Below are 12,466 nucleotides of genomic sequence, written 5' to 3' on the forward strand. Positions count from 1 at the left end.
TCAACATAAAAAGGACATGGAACTGTTGGAACAAGTCCAGAGAAGGGCCACGAGGATGATCAGGGGACTGGAGCACCTCCCATATGAAGACAGTCTGAGAAAGTTGGGGCTGTTCAGCCTGGAGAAGAGAAGTCTACATGGAGACCTCATAGCAGCCTTCCAGTACCTGAAGGGGGGCCATAGGGGTGCTGGGGAGGGACTCTTCACTGGGGACTGTAGTGACAGGACAAGGGGTAGTGGGTTAAATCTTAAACAGGGGAAGTTAAGATTGGATATAAGGAGGAAATTCTTTCCTGTTAGCGTGGTGAAGCACTGGAATGGGTTGCCCAGGGAGGTCGTGAATGCTCCACCCCTGGCAGTGTTCAAGACCAGGTTGGACGAGGCCGTGGGTGATATGATTTAGCATAAGGTGTCCCTGCCCATGGCAAGGGGCTTGAAACTAGATGATCTTAAGGTCCTTTCCAATTCTAACTATTCTATGATTCTATGATTCTACAAGTAACATATTTTGTTTTCATGTGACTTATGCTTCCCTGTACTTTTTCTACTCCAAGATGACATACAAAAAGCTGTATTTCAGCATAAATGAAGAAGACTTTCTTTTGAGCTCAGCAGGAATAATTTTCTGTGAAGGGCGTTTTGAATGATTTTTAAACAAGGGGGTATTTCTATTTTTTTTTCAAAGGTTTTATATTATTTAATTTTATTTTATTTGTACATATGTATCTACATATTTCCATGTAAATTTAAATTCTACAGATTTTCACTGCAAATTTCAGTATTAAACAAATTTTTCATATTTTTTGTCGTTCAACAATAACATTGTTAACTATAGTTTTAAATAAACTAACACCTTCAGAGTGAAACAAATGGTAAAGACTGAATGATCCATTAGTTAAACTGTAATACTTCGCAAGGAAACCTACCTTAAGACTTGTACAATTCAATTTCTTTCACTTTAAAACCCATTAAAATCCTTTTAGGTTTAGGAGCACTGTTCTCAGTATTAGCTTGGGCTTTGTTTTGCCTTTTGTATTTACAGCCTTAAAACTGATAAAACATACTGTTCATGGTAATAATGTTTTACATTCTTCTCAAGGGAATGAAAGACATTTATAAGGGGTCTCCAAGATCCTGGAAGTGGATCAAAGGACATCTAAACTATTGAAACAGTCATTCTCAATCAGTCTGCTGATCGTTCCTGTTGAAAAAGCTATATATTTTTTCTGCAGTAAACCCCTTATATTCTGTCTGTCAGTCTGCAGGTTATTGTGTTAACAAATGATGTAGTGTGCTTTTAGTGGTGCTCTGACACTATATCATATGACAAGAATTTTGTAGTACTGCAGCTGTTCTATATTTGCTCCCAAATTCATCTTTTTGAAATGAATTACCTTTAACTACAAAGAATTCAGCTGTTGGAGATGGAACTCTAAGGGATTTCCCCAGACAGCAAGGCCTTAACTGTGTCCGAACAGTTACCAGGCTGCTGGGTGGTACCTTGTTCAGCCCCACAATTTAAGAAGGGCACTGAAGAATAGCAGCAGTAGCAAAAGGAGACTGAAAGACTGCTAGACCAGGAGCAGGGGGGAGACTGGAGTAAAAGAACATCTGTGTCCATTGGAACTTGAGCAATGTTGATGCCTAGGAGTGAGGTACCAGGCAGCTTGGCACTAGTAGACATCAAAAATGATGCGTACTGCAACAGTGAATATTCCTATTCCAAGAGCAGTGAACAGAACCTGATGAAAAATTGAACATCTGCTAAAGCATTCAATACAGCTCTTGAAGCATGATGGTAAATTTTGACCTGTTCCTTGCAACAATAGGCCAACATGGCAAGGAAATGTTTCTCTGGCTGCTATTAGTCAAAAGACTGTCTAATCTTAAATCATTCCTGTGTCCTGAAATCTGCTGTTTCTAAATGATATTTGTATATCCTTCACTCATGGCTTATTGCTTGTTTGTCCAAAACTCTTGCTCTTTAGAGAACCTCCGAATTAAAATCAGGAGTCGAGCGGACTTCACTTTTTCAGAAATGTACAATTCTTCACTTTAGCAAGACTCTTGTAAATAATACCTTAATCTCATCTCTTCCACTTATCTTATACCTTTTTTCTCTCCTTCAAGCTCCAAAAAAACATCCTTTTACTACACTGCTTTTTTGCCCTTCACTTCTTTAGTACCCCCACTCACTTCAGTGTCTCTCAGCATAGCTGAGGAGACTTCACTGATCTCTTTTTGGCCAAGTCCAAAGAATGCTGGGGAATGCGATCTGACAGCCACTGTTATGCATCATCTAAAACAGGAAATGGGAAGAAGGACTGTGGACTCTCCATCCTGCAAATCGTGCAATGGTTTGAAGATGTATTCTGATCTTGAGGAACAGAGCTCATCTTCAGACTACTGCTGTTGCCTAAAGAAATACATCAGGATATGTATCCTGGCTCCAGTGACAGACACACTGCCAGTAATATTTTCACCACCTGAGGTTTACTGATTCAAGGATGAATCTGGCCCATTGGTTTTAGAATACAAAACTTTCTCATGCATACACTAGTACGGACATTAAACCGTCACCAATCTTTGTTTCAGAAATGACTCTTTCACTTCATGATGTAATCTTTGCTACTCTTGCTAGTCTTTGCCCCTGTGAAAAAGATCACAGAAATCAGCTCACTTTATTTTGCAGGTCCTCAATAGATTTATGACAGCAATTTGAAAAAAAAGCTTTCTACAGTATATTCCAGCCACCACAAGTGCTCAAAAAGAAAGAGTTAATAATTTACTGAAAGCAGTAGGCTCTCATCTTTGTAGCCCCATTAAAAATTCTATTTAAGAATTAAGAAATCCTTTAAAATTATACTTGCATTAAAAATGATACTTAAAATATATATTATTTTTTACTTTGCCTCTGGTAAAGCAAAATCAAAAATATTAAAGAACATATTTATACATATTTAATATGATGATATTTTAAATGCTGTCATTATTCATTTTGCAGAAAGCTGTATTGATTTATAAATGTAATAAGATACCTCAAGGACACTGAAATTTCCAGCTATGAAAAGTACTTTTTGTTTACCATATCTCTGTGAGGATTTAATACTATATACAAAGTCTTCCCTTGTGTTTGGGCAAAGGAGAATGTTAATCAGAAATTCTTACTTTTAGGAAGAACACCAGTAAGACTTTCACCACAAAAGTTGACTTTTACCCTCTTCATTGCATTTTGTGCACTTCTTGTCTTAAGAACTTCAGAAAGGGCATGGCATGAAATCAACGTTTTGTTTGGAGCACAACCCTCTATTAAGTTTCTGACCATGTCTTCAGAAATAATTCATATCTATCAAAAAAATACTGTTTAAATACAGGTTACATTGAGACTGGAAGCTCTTGATTAGAGATCAAATCAGAGTAAAAGTTCCAGTTGGATGATATCAAAATCTCACTACTTGCTCATGAGAGAATTGAATCAAAAATATTTTAAATGCCATAGTTTTAACTCCATTTGATTTCTATCATCTTGACATTTGAGATCAGTTCTCCAGATGAACCTTTCACTGTTGTGATCTGCAACATTATTAGATTCACAAAACACATTCTTCTGATTTTATATTTGGTCTGGAACAAATCCTCAGGGGACTAGTGGGATGAAAATGCGAGGATATGATTTATACAGAAATCTATAAAAATACAATTTAATGAAAGCTGCGCAAAGCATGATGAAGGGAAGCAGCAATTGCTGATATTTTGTTTATATGTGTGACCAAAATTAGATGTGAGATAGAAAGAAAGAGTAAGCTACCTATTCAGATGCACACAGGCCACAGTTACAGTTTCAAAGGAAGACGAGGGTACAGCAGTATTTAAGACCCAAAATGACATTTTCACTCTTACTCATTTTCCTTATAAACACACCACTCTTGGGACCATAATTATTTCAAGGTGTGAAAACATATGTATAAATGATTATTTTTCTAGAACATATATAAAATAAATCACATTATGCATACTGTGTCTTTAAACTTAGGCAGATCAAAACCCCAATTCAGTGGGCTGACAGAGAATGACAGAGCGGTCAGCCTGGATTTCAAATGAGACCAGAAATAGTTTTCTTACAGAGCTAGTGATTCATATTTTTTTCCTGGAGTGTTGCCCATTCTAGGATTTGCATACTTCTCTGGCCCCCAGAGAGGATTAGCCAGATGTTCAACAACACATGTGTAACACACCTGCTTCATGCTGAAACATTTGGCTTTGTTAAGGTCAATGGATGGGAGGAGGTGGGGATGAATGGGGGAAGGAAATTAGGATTTTAGATATTTACCATTCATGGCCAGGCACCCTGCTGGGAAACCCAGACATATCCAGAAGCAGGAGATTGTGGTTGCTGGATAGAAAGCTTACCAGCTCTTAATGCTGCACAGGGGTGCTTTGTTGTGGGATGGTCTAGCTGCCCATTATCTCCAGAGAGAGGAGAGGTGAAGCTGGAGATGAGTGAACAGAGAGGAACTGCAGTCTTCAGAACTGAGCCTAAGACCAGAGTAGCTCTTGCAAACAGGAACTCTGGGTTCTAGCACTTCTCACATTTGGGATGTATTTCTGTGCTTTAACAGCAGATCAATCAACTGTTGAGTGAAGGGCTGAAACTTTACTGGCTGTGGCAATCCCTAGACTGTTTCCTGAGAGGAAGAAAAGGTGCCATTCTTTGTCAGTGAGGGACGGCTGGGGTGGAGAGTGTTACATATAACGATCATGATACACAAACTGCAAAATCAGCCTTTAATACAAGCTGGGAAATCATATGCATATTTGTTTGCTGAAGTTTGAAAGTATGAGCCTAATGTTATTATGTTTGAAAGAGGGAAAGTCTGTGCATAAAACAGCAGTTAATCTTTTGTAGCATTGTTTAGAAAAAAACCCTATTCTTAGCATTTAAAATACTAATTATCTACAGTATTTCTCACCCACACTAAACTTCTACTTTACCAAAAATCATGACTGTATACGGAAGATTATGATTATGTCAATGTTCAAACTGGAAAGGTTTGGTAGGGCCGATACTCATCAACTCCCATTTGTTGCTCATGGAAAAGTATCTAGACTTTATGAGCTGAAAACCTGGTTGTTTTTCATATTCTAATTACTGGAGTGTTAAACTGAGATTTTAAGAAAAGTTGCCCTTAACACATTTGAAAAAAGCATGCTGGAACTCCTGTAGGTATTGTATGAACTGTAAAACAAGCACTAATGCAGTGTATTATTATGTTTTTCTTGTTTATATCACTCTAAATATCATGCATATTCAGTAATATTTGGAAACCATCTAGTTTGCGGGTAGAAACAGAATCAGCTCTAGCCTGAGTCCGCAGCCTTTCACATAAGTGATCAGATTCAGACTGATTAAGTTCTAACTTTATGAGAAGAAAGTATCTCTTCTACAGCACTTTGGGTGGCCTATGATTTCCTGCACATTGACGGCCTGGCACCTCACACACTGTTACCAGTCAAGTCCTTGGACCAAATATGCTATTTCGAAATACATTTGCATTTTCTGTGCCTTTGCTGAGCAAGCACAGGGCATGATTTATAAACAAAATTGCTCTGATCAAAGAAAGATTGTGTTATGGACGCTCAGAACAGGAATCACAAAGTTACCAGCCTGAGATACTAGCCAGGACATTGGTGCCAAATTCCTTTTCAAAGACTGAAGAACCAAGTGCCTCAGCATTACCAGAAGTCAGTGCTGCAGGATGTTCCATATGAAAAGAACATGGAAACTTTTTTAACCAAAAAAAAGGAAAAAAAAAACAAAACAAACCAAACAAGCAAACATAACAAACCAACAAACCAACAAACAACCAAAAAAGAAAATGAAAAGAAAAAAAAACAGAACAAACAAGCTTTGAAACATAAGCTGTTTTTTTATTTATGTACTTAGTCTGTAGTGCACGTATTTTATCCAAAGTCTTTAAAAGTAATCCTGTCATTGTGACAATATGATTTGCCAAATTAATGTTACACAAGGAGCAAAGAATATTGTCCTGCAGTTCCATTTTTCCTTTTGTGTCTGCCTCCCAGCACTTGGGCTCTTTCAGTTACCCAAATACTTGTGGTTCTGCTAAAGACAGCCAGGTGGGCTGCACTGTCAATTAGCCTGGGAAAAGCCAGGCTAATGGCCCTGTGATCATTATGAGGGCAACTGAGGAAAATTTGGACTAGCAGCTATTTGGAAGGCTATGTATAAAAGCAGCTTTTCAGATTTTAGTAGAGTGGTTCAGTGTAAAAGGAAGCAAAAGTAAAAGGATTTATATCTTCTGGCTTTTGGGTGGTTTGCTGGTTTGTTTTTTTTTACTTGTTTAGTTTTGTTTTTTTTTAACTGTTGTGCTTGAAACAAAGCCAAATACTGTCCTTTCGTGGATAAAAATCCCACCCATAATGTTTTAATTAAATTAGATCCATTGCTCATGCCAGTCTGATGACAGGGGTGTAAATATTAAATAACAAATTGAGATAATCTACTAGCATTACTGTTTGTACTACAAGCAAACTCTAGGATTTGGTGAAATATCGGCATGTTGATCTTTGCAAGTTAATATATGGGCTATGATAATTTAATGCCTGAAAATGTTATAGAAGGGTAGGAAAAAATACTGAAACCTTCTGATACTTCCAAAAATGTGTATCTGCAGTACCTCCAACCTAACCTTATGTCTTCTACAGGACATAAAAATGAATAGGATGCAATTCACTTCTTCAAAATTGAAGACCTGTATTTTCTCATTAAAGAGATATTTTCTTGACTAAAGAAACAACAAAATAATCTAATGATACAAGCCAAGAATTTTTATTTCATTAAGTCACCTATTACCTTCGGAAAACAGTATTTAGCCACTAGGAAAGATACTCATAGGTACACATGGATAGGATGCTCATTATTTTTATACATATCTACATTTTTTTCAGACCCAGTAGAGCCTCAGCAATACCTCCTTACCAAGGTGGACTGGGATAGTGCCCAATCTGTTAAGCAAGTTGTATACCAAATTCATTAGTCTCAGGATAAAACAAGCATGTCTAAGCAATATAAAACAAGAGGAAAAAAAAAAAAAAGTATTATGTTGCATGTAAGTGAAAAATAGAAACTGGTATTCTAAATATCATTAGCTGTAGATCCATTTCTCTGGGAGCCAGCATATCAAAATTAGGCTTTGAGATATTTTATAAAAGATAAGGACAATTTTAGGGACGCTTGCTAGTTAGGAATTGAACAGTTAAGGAGGCAGAGGGAAAGCATGCAAGAAAGACCTTTATGCTTATGGCAATCAGCTGAAACAAGGAAAATGGGGTTTATGACTTAACAGTATTTTTCTTTAGACCACTTTAATTTTATCCAGCAATAGTCTCCTATTAAACACACAGCCCAGTTCTTATTTCCAAGTGCAATTAGTTTTTCTCTTATTTCCGCAAGACTGGGAAAAACTCTGCAGCTTCTACTGCCGTATCCTTTTAAGAATACCTTCAGTTCTTTTCCACAGGGCTGGTGTTCTCAGCAAGAGGACGGGCAGGCTTGATCTGTAGTGAAAGTAGCATCTTCTGTTTCTTCTCCAGGTACCAATAAGAAGAATTTGACTTGTAACACTGCAATAAGAGATTCCTCTGTGAGGAACACAGATTTTAAACTCTGATTTTAAAAGGAACATAAGCACCTGTCTCTGTGGAAGAGACAGTGTGAAAGACACAATGACAAACTTCTGGTCTTCTGAAGAAAATATCAGTAATTACTTAGCTGCTTGCATTAATAGTTCTCTAATAATGAGATAATTAAATATGTATCAAAACCCAGGAAACTCTTACTAAAATAAAAATATTACTAAAACCTTTGTTAATACTAAAGACTATCAGAAGTATATAGGGGAAAAAAAGAACACATAAAATGGAAAATGTGTTAAAATTATAAAAGCCATGGAAAAGGTTCTAAAAAAATATTAGATGAAAGAAAAATAGGATCAACTATAATGAGAAAACCAAGCTTAATATACAGTTGAAGAAAACATGAAAGGTCTAAAGCTTTCTTTGGTTCAGTCTTCACAAAAAGGCTAACTGTGACCAGATGTTTAACTTAATTATTATTTATGAGGAAATAGGAACTCCAGCCTGAGAATGGAACAATCAATTAAATAAGTTTAATATATTCAAGTCATTAGACTTGACAAACATCACCCCAAAGTACTTACAGAGTTAGACAAAGCAATTTAGGACCTTTCATTAGAGGTGCAGGAGAAATAAGGAAGTTTTGTGAAAAGTGAATAAGTTCTGGAAAGTCAAAGAACAAGCCTGGGAAGATAAAAGGGACAGGGACCTACAAAGAATCAGCTTTTCTTTGATAGAAAGATGACTGAAGCAAATTATTAAATAATCAATTTGTATTCACCTAAAATCAAAACACAACCAATATGAATTTGTCAAAAATAACTCCTGTCAATGTAATTCAATTTCTTTGAAAGTTTAACAAGATCTGGGAAAGTAATAGATGTCAGATTCACATGACACTCATAAACCTACTGGGAAAATAGGGTCTGAGCAAAGCTGCTTTAAAAACTTGCCCAGAAAACTTGCTAATAGCTTGTTGGAGAATGGAAAGTTTATATTACATAATGCCATTCACAAGACTGACTTGATATTATCTAATATTTCAATCAAAAATTTAGGTGTGCATAGAAAGTTTCTGAATGACAAACAGCTTCTGAGGGATTTAATTTTGAAAGGCAGCATTGGAATTCAAGCAGATCTTGAGAAAATGGAGAGGCCACAAAGATCTGAATACAAAAATATATGTAGGACTAAACATGGGAAAGACAAATTAACTGCACAAGGAAAGGATGGAAAATAATGTGTTTGGCAGAGATATTTCAGAAAAGTAAGATGCTCTGTCAAAAAATGGGAGATAATACTTCTATGAACATTAATTATACATATAACCACTAGTAAGATCTGAGCATTAATTACGTCACTGTATTCTCTTATGAATACTGAAATGGAGTTCACATCAACTGTTGGTGCACCCTGTATAAGATGGATTCAGCACACTTGGATATAAAAGAGAACTCCTGACATAAACAAGAAAGGCCAAAAAAATTCCAAGATTTATGAAGAATGACTAAAGGAAAGGGATCCATAAAAGAGGAAAGTCAGGGTGGGATACAGTATTAAAGAGGCAGATTATCCCTTTTACTCACATATACTGTATCTGGGAAAGAAATAATTGCTTTCCTTCCAAGTAGGGAAAATTTAAACTTCAAGTATAACAGTTTTGCAATGGAACTAGTTACATTGGGAAGTGTTTAAACCAGCACCACAGGAGGATTTTAAAAGATATGTATACCAAAGAAAATAAATACCACTTGTTGATTCCCATGCTCTAAAACAGAATGCCTGCTAGATGTCACCTCCCCTCCACATTTCTTGGGTTTCTTTACCTATATCAGATGCAGCCCCGAGTCAGTTTCTTACCTTTCCAGTAATTACTTGTGATTTTATTTTCAGAAAAGCAATGTAGCCAATTACTCAACTAGCTGCCTGTGCAACTACAGGTTATTAATAACCACTCAAAAACTTGCGTGCTTTTCAGACTGCTAATATGTATGGCTAAGAAATGCTTACCTACAGTTAGGTACAGTTGTGTTTTAAAATTTATGAAGTGCCATAGATATAGAAAAGCACTGCATTCCTGAAGAGACTTCAATTTAAGAGTTCCACTGTACAAAGAGGTTCTGAATCTTGATTGAACTGCATCATTTGCCTTGAGTTCATCAAGAATTTCCCATTCCCTCTAGTTCACTTATAACTGCACAGATTTTTTGGGAACAGTAAAAAATTTAACAAAAAAAAACCAACAAAAAAAAAACAACCAAAAAAACCCCACAAACCAATCTTAACATATAACAATCAAAAAGGAAATTAAACTGTCAAAACTATAAAAAAAGTACAACCAGGTTAAGCCAAAGCCAGCATGTATAAAGTTAATGCTGAAACACCTTCCAATGGAGTAATACCTAATAATACTTTAAAAACTTTTGTGTTTGGTTTAATTTATTTCACTTTTTGTCAGATTTATGTGGTCTAAAATGCTTCAGTTCAGGCTGGCCTGTAAATTTCAAGGAAATCCATGTAGAAATAAACAACTACCCTCCTTACAGATCTCCAAATCTAGATTGAGCTGCTGTTGCCTTAAATGCCATTGATCACTTATGCAGGAAAAAAGAAACCATCTCAAAATGTTGAATGTAATCTCTCAGAAGGTTTTTGTCCTAGACTAATATGAACTCCACAAGTCATATCTATCGTGCCTGTAATTCATCTTTACACAGAAGTCAATCAAAGGTTAAGTCAAGTCAAACAGAAACTCTCCAAATCAGGATTTTTCGGGGGCTTTGTTCTAAAAGCCCCAGAATGCACTTCCAAAGAAAACAGATGAATTTAACTTGGATGAATTCTGGGTGAGGAGAAAAAATTTCACCTGAAACACTATGAAATGCACAACCCATCTAAAATTATAACTTTTTCTCTTGCTTACTAGAATGCAGGTTGTGCCTTCATAGTTCTGTGCAGAGATATGCACAGATACTACACAAAATGATGCTGATCTGGTGCCATATACAATGCACATCCAGGCCTCCTGGAAAAATTGAGTACCTCTGACTCTTAAGGAGCTATTTATGCAAGTGTAGATGAGATCTGCATTTTTACCATTTGTGTGAGATTGCAAGGAATGCAGCAGTGAATAGTGAGTCAAATCCTGCTTCTGTAACAGGCAGAATCTGTTTGTTTCACCAGGCAAAATTTCACCCTACAAATTAGTAACTTCAGTGACCTGTATAAATTTAAGAGTGCCTTCAGGTCAGTAACCTTTCAAGTAGTAGACATACGTAAAGCACTGTTCATTCATGCCTAAAACTTGCAGTCTAAACCCGGATCCAATTAGTAACAGCTAAAAGGATTTACTTCTCCAGCTTGTAAAGAAACCGGAACTGAATTTAAAAAATTAGGAGTAGCAGGAGTAGTAAAAACACAAAATAAAACCCTTAGTTAATACTGTTCTTCAGGGTGAAAATCAAATAGGAAAAAAAAAATGGGAAATTGGAAACATTTGCTGCAAATTCAGTTCACCCTTCTTTTACATAAATCATGAATCATAAACGGAGAGACTACTCAATAAATAGCTGCCTCAAACAGTGGACTGGACTGGAGATTCTCATTTAACGAGCACACATTTAATATTTTGGTTTACTCCAATCCTGACTTATGGCCTGTGATCTTCCTCCTGTGTCCTATCTTGATTATAAAAGTACTTATGTGGTGTGTTGTATTTCTTCCCCTGTATAGCTTATCTATCAAATGGCAAGTGGCACTCTCTCCAAAAAGCACAAATAGAGTGGATTCTTTTATGCAACTATGTACATAAAGCACGGGGATATTATGGTGTAAAGTAGCAGTAGAATCAGAAAATCTAGCATGCAGCACCCTGCTTGCACTCAGAGTGATGCCCAAGAGGTTTGAAAATTTACAGCCTACAACAGTAGATTTCTGCAACTTAAATTAACTGCTAACATGGATATACTAGGAAAATCAGCATGAAAGGGCATTCATATTTTGCTTGTTGGTGCAATGTGCATTGGATGGCCACACAGAAGGAAGTTTTGGAATTTCAGGTCCTTTTCCAAATTTCTCAAAATCTCAACATCCATGTTTCAACAAAAGAACGCTAAAGATCCAGTCCCCTTGCTCTAGGAAAATTGTAATCAAAATGGACCAGACTTCACTCCATAGGAAGCTGCCCAACTCTTTATCTGAATTTGTTGCTAGTGCTGATAATAATGAGGAAGATTACTCTGAGGCAGACACCTGGTGTGGAAAATTCAAGTCCACATTCCAGTCTGAACAAAAAAATACAAGCCATGAAAGCAAAGATTTTATTATAAGAATAATCAGTCTCTCTTAATAATTCTACCTTTTAAATACAACTAGTGGAAAATAAGGTATTCAGACTCCTGTTATTAGCTGACAAAATCTGGACCAGTTACAAAAAATCCCAGCCGAGTTTTACTGTATTTCTGAACTAACACTTTTTAAGCCAAGAATAGTGGATTCTGTTTTAAATGTGAATGGGGAAGCAGTTAGGTAAATATCTTTAGACCAAAGGATCACAAACTGATTTAATTTAAATGGAAAGATAAACACAACTATTTCTATAAGAAGCTTCACAATGTGAAGGGGACACTCTAATAGGATGTTACTAATTAGGAATTTTGTTAGACAAGTCAGCTAAAGATTTTGGGAGTAAACACTTATGTCTCAAAACCCAGGATGCAAATGATCCCCAAATCATGGTGTTTCTATGTTGATTAAAGTTTTGCTGAAAGATTCCAGGCCTACAAGGATTAGTTTCTACTCCCAGAATATT

The sequence above is a fragment of the Pezoporus wallicus genome, unplaced genomic scaffold (genome assembly GCF_028554395.1).
Source record: "Pezoporus wallicus isolate ANWC-B61680 ecotype Strahan unplaced genomic scaffold, APGP_CSIRO_Pwel_v1 contig_161, whole genome shotgun sequence".
NCBI classification, from domain to species: domain Eukaryota; kingdom Metazoa; phylum Chordata; class Aves; order Psittaciformes; family Psittacidae; genus Pezoporus; species Pezoporus wallicus.